This window comes from Euprymna scolopes, chromosome 32 (assembly GCF_053919585.1).
Source record: "Euprymna scolopes isolate OS-2025 chromosome 32, ASM5391958v1, whole genome shotgun sequence".
NCBI lineage: Eukaryota > Metazoa > Mollusca > Cephalopoda > Sepiida > Sepiolidae > Euprymna > Euprymna scolopes.
Genome location: NC_136513.1, coordinates 87,982,976 through 87,992,428, shown reverse-complemented (window position 1 = coordinate 87,992,428; position 9,453 = coordinate 87,982,976). Strand labels below are relative to the sequence as shown.

At 30.4% G+C, this 9,453-nt stretch overlaps 1 protein-coding gene across 2 annotated transcripts in view; it reads right to left on the bottom strand.

Annotated features, from left to right (window-relative positions):
- Positions 1-8,034: 8,034 nt before the first annotated feature.
- LOC145256466 (carbonic anhydrase-related protein 10-like) overlaps positions 8,035-9,453 on the bottom strand; it is a 696,397-nt gene continuing 694,978 nt past the window's right edge. For both annotated transcript variants that reach the window (XM_080115400.1, XM_080115401.1), the window contains one exon: positions 8,035-9,061. The gene's annotated coding sequence lies outside the window, so the exon portion shown is untranslated. The remainder of the gene's footprint in view (positions 9,062-9,453) is intronic.

Here is a 9,453-nt window from a genome sequence, read left to right as displayed (position 1 = left end):
GAAATAAAGACGAAACGTCAATGAACATATAATTAGTTTGTTCCCTTTTCATCTCTCAACACACACACACACATTTTCAACAGGATACTATAGCATACCATATATATATATATATATATATATATATATATATATATATATATATATATATGTGTGTGCATATGTATTAATATATATTTATGTGTGTATATACATCTGTATGTATATATGTTTATATATATAAACATATATATATATAAACATATATATATATAAACATATATATACATATATATGTATAAACATATATATAAACATATATATAAACATATATATACATATATATGTATAAACATATATGTATAAACATATATAAACATATATATATATATAAACATATATATATATAAACATATATATATAAACATATATATATATAAACATATATATATATAAACATATATATATAAACATATATATATAAACATATATATATAAACATATATATATAAACATATATATATAGACATATATATATGTATATATAAACATATATATATGTATATATAAACATATATATATATAAACATATAATATAAACATATAATATAAACATATAATATAAACATATATATATAAACATATATATATAAACATATATATATATAAACATATATATATAAACATATATATATAAACATATATATATATATATATATATATATAAACATATATATATAAACATATATATATATATAAACATATATATATATATAAACATATATATATATAAACATATATATATAAACATATATATATATAAATCATATAATGTTACTTTTAATGTTATTGTTTACGCAGACAATATTACTAAACAACCGATTATTTAATCCGTGGGGCTGGAAATAAACACACAATACTACAAAGTGAAAATGAGAATCCTACAGGAATCGAACTCGTGAATCAGAAAAGGGACTACTTAACATGGGTGTCATCTTGGGAACTTGATTAACGACCTGGAGTGTATGAATTAATCGTACAATTTCGGCTTTAGTTATATGTATAGATCGTTCATCAAGTGATCCAAAGAGCCAGCCACGTAAGGCGACCCTTCTTGTAAGACAGAAATTCAAATCATGTACGAGTCCTAGTTTTAACTTCGTGATATCTTTGTTTATTTGCAGTCCTGTGAACTAAATAGCTTGTTTAGTAATATTATCCGCGTAAATAATGAGATAATAAAATAGCTTAAGACACACACACACACACACACACACACACACACACACACACACACATGTTTGATAGATGAAAGTTTAAAATAAATCCAACAGTAAAAGTTAAAATGGAAAAGCGGAAAACCTAAAATCAACGTTTCGTTCAATCGTTGTGTGGGATTTATCAAGAGTGAAAAGGTCACTTTGGCTGTTTTTAGCTTTTCTTTCTTGATAAATTTCTCCCTCTCTCTCTCCGCGGCTCTCTTTAATCTACAAGGACATGAATCACTGTTGTTTTACTCATATGTATTCTTCATTTATGTAGTGAATCTTTTCACACACACACACACACACACACACACACACACACACACACACACACACACACACACACACACACACACACACAAACCCCTAAAAACAAACAAACAAACGATAAAACAAAACCCAGCAAATTTTTCCCAGAATGACTTACAATAGTCGGGAGTGGGGTTATAAATATAAATAAAACTAAACGAAAACACTGTTTCATTTAAGTCCAGATCTGCTCATCCTTTTTAAAATCTGCGGCACCATGTTTACTTTCCCTGTAACATTATCAATAATTATTGCGCTTCTATTATTAAATAATCGAGCACTCTGTGGGATTTATTTCTCCCAATCAAAACCAGGAATATATATATATATATATATATATATATATATATGAGTGATTGAGTGTGTATATATATATATATATATATATATATATATATATATATATATATATATATATATATATACACACACACACACACACACACATATATGTTTGCGGTACCGAAGATCAGAAAACATAGGTACCGTAGGTTTCAAATTCAAAACGGACCATTATCTGGTCGCCAATGTCGGACTTTCTTCAGTAAATTATATATATATATATATATATATATATATATATATATATATGTATTACAGATGTCATGGAAACATCGTTACCGCCGGTTTCAAATCCAAAACAAAAGGGATCAGTTTATGGTCAAGAAACATTGGACTCTCTTCAGAGCTTGTTCTTTTTATCTGTCTGTACCGGAAATAGCGGCTGCACGTTTTTATTTTTAGCTACAGCAGAAAAAAAAAGAGGCTGAAGAGAGTTCGACAATTCTTCGATTTATTTATCACGTTACAGAACATCAGAACAAGTCAACATGGTACCGTAGGTTTTAAAAAGGAAGAGCAAACCTGAATAAAAACAGTGTTTTTCAATTTAGTTTTATTTATATTTATAGTCTCCCCCTGCATTGGATTTGAAAACGATGGAAGTGATGTTTTATGAACTTCTGTGAAATTTTAAAAATAAATAGTATGTTCTGGAATTGAGTTTTTTCTTTGTATCGAACAATTTGCTGCTGTCCTTTTCCACAAACAGCACAGAGTTTATATATATATATATATATATATATATATATATATATATATATATATATATATATATATATATATATATATATAATAAGAAAGGTCACCAACAATTGCTATGTATTTTTTAACATTATTTTATTATTCCGTGTTTAGATTTTTCATATAAAATGGTATCATATTTAGATCATTGTAATAATGTTTTGAAATCATTGAAATAATAGTTTTTTACGCGTTTCAGACGTACTGTGTAGCGTCCTCATCAGAAATTATTCAAAGTGTTAAAATAATTAAAATATGTCTGTAAAAAGTTTTTACAGACATTTCATCGGCTGGGGAAACATGTAACCAAAATGGACTGCGAAAATGCTTTTATACATTCTGAACACATTTTAAATATATTTTAATTATTTTACACTTTGAATAATTTCTGATGAGGACGCTACACAGAACGTCTGAAATGCGTAAAAATCTATTTCAATGATTTCAAAACATTATTACAATGATCTAAATATGATACCTTTTTATATTAAAAATCAAAACACGGAATAATAAAATAATGTTAAAAAATATATAGCAATTGTTGGTGACCTTTCTTATTTAAATATACATTTTTCTCTCGTTGGAATCTCTCAACCAATTTATATATATATATATATATATATATATATATATATATATATATATATATATATATATATAATGAAATAAGAATTACAAATTAAGTTCACCAAGGTAATCCAAAATAGCAAACGCCATGTATATTATAACTATTAAAGACTTAATATTTATAAAATAATCTTAACCAGATGTAAAAGCTCAATAAAACCAAACAGGAAATAGAGCTTATAATAAGAACAATGAATTAATAAAACATGTTAAAAATTCTTTAAGAAGAGTTAATTAAGGGCAATCCACTTAATTTGTGTTTCTTTTTTGAAAAATAAATATGTTTTTAACTCTTCTTAAAGTGTTTTTAACATGTTTTATTAATTCTTTGTTCTTATATATATATATATATATATATATATATATATATATATATATATATATATATATATATTGTAATCCCCCTTTTCTCTTTGTCGGACCATTTTCCGAACGTTTTTTTCCGAGTGAAAAAAGAAATTTCCCATAATCGCGAACGTTTTCGACCTCCATTGGTCATCCTCAGGTCGAAAACGTTCGCGATTATGGAAATTTCTGTTTTCACTCGGAAAAAACGTTCGAAAAATGGTCCGACAAAAAGAGAAGGAGGATTACAAGAAAAACAAGCAAGAGTTATCTGTGCTATTTAATGAAACCTGCATAAAAGAAAAAATGCTGCCTAAATATACTAATATATATGTGTGTGTGTGTGTGTGTGTGTGTGTGTGTGTGTGTGTGTGTGTGTAATCTGAGGTTATTATTTTCCAGAGGTTAAGTTACCAATGAAGTATAACGAGGTTAATACAAGAGTGCTCAATACCGAAATAGAGCAGGCTATACTCTTTATATGCTTTTTTAAAATGACATAAGCAGTAATATGTCGCTACACAATCATGAACATGTTTCGGTCAGCTAGCTACTAGTAACTAGTAGCAAGTAGCTAGTTGACCGAAACATGCTCATGACTGTGTAGCGACATAGTAATGCTTATGTAAAAGCAAGTAAAGAGTATATATATATATATTTATATATGTGTGTGTGTGTGTGTGTGTGAAATTAAGTTACAAAGATGGAGCCAAAGGATACCAAAAAGGATACTTGCTTCCGACAATTCATTGCAGATTTGTTTTCAAATCATGATTTTAAAAGAAATCATAACGAGACTTTAATAAAACGTATTTAAATGGAATTTAGGCATTATAATCGACAGACAGGTCGAGCCTGCTAAATAGCCTCTTTGAAGAGTATCGCCATTTTTATTTATTTATTTAACCTCCAACTAGACAAAGCGAAACGGCAAATAATCCAGTCAGAAGTTTGTGATAAAAAAGTTAAAACTTCCAAATAAAATACGTTATTCACTCTTTTCGAGTTGAACCCGTGCAAATGACACACTGTTATTTATTCAAATGATGAACCTTCAAAGTACCTCTGTATTTTTATTTGTAAAATATAATTGGTGCTTTTTAAAATTAAACCTATTAAAAAAAACAACAAAATTGCAGAAAAATCTTTATGATGTACGTACCCGTCACAGAACGAAGATGTCATATTCCAAAAATCACGTAAATTGAACAAGTATTTTTTTTTATAAAGAAAATCATATTTTTACGATGTTTAGCGATTTTAGTAGTAAATTGTATCTATTACAAGGCTAATTTTGATCTCGATAGTTCGAATTGAGTTGTCTTTCTTTTATCTATAAAATATAGCGGATGACATTAGTACGTCTCGCTTAGTCATAAAATTTGATTTTCTTAATACAAATTAAAAAAAAAACTACTTGATCAGTTTACGTGACTTTTGGAATATGACATCGTTCTGTGACGGGTAGGTATATCATAAGGTTTTCTGTTGAAGTTTTTCAGTATTTTTGTTTTGAAAATAGGTTTAATTATGAATAAGCACCGTTTAATTTTACTGACATATTTTACTTCAATAATGTTTTTATTAGTAAATTTTAAATGTAATCAAACAAAGTGTGGAGGGTGGAAACTATATGGGGACACTCCCTCCACAACAAAAAAACATCTTAAAGTGTGCTCCACCCCGAAAGACAGACACCTGGATCCACCCCTAAACCGTTGCTTGTTTCCCATAATTTTTTTATTTTGTTATCTTATAAACATTTTTTTAAAGAAAGTTTTTTTTCTTTTTTTTTTTTTTTAACACGTAACATCATTTTTAGATTAAATCCTGTTCTTTCTGTATACATACAAGGCAGACACAGAACTACGCATGCGTATTGCAAGGGACGCTGGATTCGCCCCTAAATTGTTGCTCTTTTTCCACAATTTTTGTTACATTTTTCCAGCTTTTTAAACTTTTTCAAAAAGAACGTTTTTGTAATACACGTAACAGCATTTTTAGATTCAATCTTGTACTTGTATATGTATACATGGCAAACACAGAACTACGCATGCGTATTGCAAGGGACGCTCGACGCGCATGCGCGAATAGTTATTTAATTCTTTTGTGCATATTTTTTCTCTCGTAGTTTTGCATTGTATTCGAAATTCGTCTATGAATACAGTTTTGTATTTTGTTTTCCTTGCACTAACATCTACCGCGATGCATTAAAAAAAAAAAAAGAAAAAAAAAGGAAAATAGGCAGTGGTACTCTGGGAAATTGTGGTACCAAATTACTGGCATAAAAATGGGAGGTCACGAATCATTATTTAAAATTTATTTAACAGATAAGCCCATCGTCTCGCATAGCTAACCGTGCTAAAAAAGCCAGACAAAGTTTTTGTTTGTATTATCTGGATTCTTCGGACTACTATTCTCATCTTTAATATTATTTTCACAATGTTTTGGGCCGATGTTACCGCCGACCTTCTTCAGGTATTTCTTGTCGAACTCTGGGAATCTGCACGGAATTTCGAACGAAGACCTTTATTTAATCTACGAGGATAGCTTGTTCTCGTTCCGTCAGCCATGACGGAGTTGAATTAAGTAATTTACAATTGTATTCTTAGTATCGCCAGCACTGAGGATTACTTTGGACTTCTACCCGGTCACAACTGAAGGAACGAGAACATGCTACCTTCATGGATTAAATAAAAGGTTCCGTTCAAAATTTCGTACAATTCATTGAGTTCGACAGAAAGATTTTTCGAATTCGATACACCTGAACAAAGTTAGAGGTTACATCGGTCGAAACGTTGTGAAAATAATATTCAAGGTGAGAATAGTAATCCGATTAATAAATAATCCAGACTATCAATATTTATCTAAAAAACAAAAATTAGAAACAGTTTTTTAATTCGTACCTTCAACACGGGCTTAGGATTAGTACTTAGGATTAGTGGTTAGGATTAGGTTTAATGATAGGGAAAAGGACGTATTTTTTTTATGACTTTTAACAACTTAACGTGAATTTCAACGTGAGATAACGTACTATGTAGAGATGTGTAACAATATTAATGCCAATATGTATAAAATTTAATTTTAATTAAAAAAAAAACACTTTTTTAAAACCTACTACTTACCCTAAGTCCGATTGGCAATATGAAAAAAAAACTCTCATTATGTGTGTGACTCGTTTTTTTTTTGAACACCGAAAAAAATATCACGTGACTTAGCATCTTTTGGCCGACAATAAGGGATCAGGATTTTACCAGATTTTCCCTCCAAAAACAAAACCATAAACAAATGATTTTTTTTACAGCTCAGCGACCCATTTAATCCCCCCAAAATCAAATTTGCAAGCAAACTTTTGGACACAATATTGTCATAATACTTAATTATTGCTTATAAGGTTTCATTTCTCTGCTTTACGGCACATCAACACTCCTCGAGTCACCAAAAAAAAAATCCCTATTTTATAGACGATTATATACAATGAACACAAAAAAAATGTTTTAGCCATGGACAGGGAGAGTTCAGGTTCGTACCTTTTTCAAACAGAACCGGTAAAATATTGAATATCGGATTCATCAACGATTTGTAAATAGTCCCCCGCCTCTCTCTTTTTTTTATATTGAAGCAAAGAATTCAAGGACAAGTCAAAAAGATTACATGGTCATGAGAGGTTGGAAGTTAAGGAGGGTCGATGCGCGATGTCAAACAGAAAGTCAATGATGGTGGTATTCTTTAAATATTTGAACGTGCAACGTGAGAGACAACAGTTTGATCGGAATTAGCGACGACTAGGTTCGGAAAGAACACGAATGTCGGCAGAGACGGACGTATAACAAAGGTTATCTCTCGAAGCTGATCAAACTTGCAGTCGGCCATCTCTAACCGCCTTGTTTGATATTACGCCCAGAGAATCCTTTCCAACTAATTTACTATATAGATCGCACAGACAGATGGACTTGTTGGACAATACAGAAAGAAAAGTTTTATATCTGTTATGAAGTTGTGTTTAATGCGTTCTCCTTTGCCGACAATCTGTCACTATAGCAATATTTTTTTTTAAATGGAAATTGCTCCAGACAAGGCGTGAAGCTACGTGATGTGAAAAGCAAAATAATAATAAAAAAAAAATAACGAACAACTACTTCCAGGTGAAAAATTAGTCATCAATAAGTGTTAGAGGGGTAAATTCCGACCCGGAAAACAGCAATTCTTCTCCCTTTGTCAGAAATATCATTCATGAAACACGAAGACGAAAAGGGCAAAATAAAGGAAGCGGTTTAAGACTCTACATAGTCAATTCTATAGTCAGTTTCCGTATCCATTTGCCCAGTCACTTTCTCCTTTACTGTTGGATCAAAAAAGGTATTTCAAGTCTTCGAAGAAGCATTTATTTTTAGATGTTAAAGTCAGTATTTCAATTAGAAATGTATTTTTTTTTTTAATTTTTTAGTCGACTAGTAGTACTTCCATATCATCGTTGTTCGCTTATTTGGATAAAGCAAATAAAATTAGAATAAAATTCTGCTGCTTTTGCATTTAACGACCCGCGATTTCTAAGAAGTTGACTCGGGCACACTCGGCAACTGTCAGAAATAACCAGAACCTTCCTAAATTTTTAACGAACGCGCTGTCTGTTTTTAGCTAATACGAATCTATGAAAGCTACTTTTATTGTTTTTTAATATAAATTGGAAGAAAAAAAAAAATTGTAATCGCGAATTAGAGGTTGAGTTTAGGGTTAGGGTTGGGTTATATACAGGTTCGTAATTTTATTTATTGTATTTCCATGTTTTTTCCTGTTTGTCGTTATGATTTTTTCGTAGCAGTTTTACGTTTCGTAACCAGCCGCTTCCGGTTATTCCCGTCAGCTGCCGAGCACACCCGAGAAACTTCGTGGAAACCGCGAGTCGGTAAATGCAGAAGAACCAAAATTCTATTTTAGACAGATTTGTAAAACCAACGGAAAAAAAAATATATATGAACAGAACCACTTTTGAAACATAACTGTTGTATCCTTTAGGTACAAATGCCCACCACTCCCCCGATGCATCTATTAGTATAAACCGGTAGCCTTACCAGCTTCTAAATCTAGAGTCCCACGTTCAATTCACTGCAATACCGATGAAGTATTATGACAGTTAATATTACAAAATTTGCTTGCAAACCAAAATTTAAAAAAAAGCTCTTTTTTGAGCGGAGGCGCGTGAAAATGTAGTTGAATGATCAAGGCAATAATTAATAAAAATTATTCACGTGTTCTTAATCGTTTCTTTCTCCATATCTGCAAACGTTTTGTTCATTTATGAGTTTATTTATACACTTTTTGTTAGTTTTCTTCTCTTGTCGTCTTTTGGTTATGATCTGACGTTTTTGCTCTTTTTTTTTTTAAATTTTTGTTTCCTTCGTGGACTCGGAAGACAAAAGTCAATTTGATTCACTCCGTAGGAACAACTGCATCTGGAAATTAAGACGGACAGCAATTAGTGCATAATTTAATACTGGCACAGGTGCGAATCGAAAAAAATAAAACAATACGCGATCGATATTTAATAAGAGGTACAAACATAGTAGTGCAAGCGTGAAAGGAAAATAAAATTATACAACATTGATATTTCAAACGGCATATATATACATACACTGGTGCACGTGCGAAAGAATTTACGCCTGTCAAATAGCATTTTTTTTCAATTTTGATCCGTTAGCAGCGATTTTTAGCAGCTAAAGCCAAAATCCAATTTTTTCCACTGGTTCAAATCCCGGCATACAAAGTTTCAAGTCTGCAGATCAAAAATTGACTTAGGAGTTTGGTATAGATAGATTCTTATACAGACAGACAAATTCACTCATAT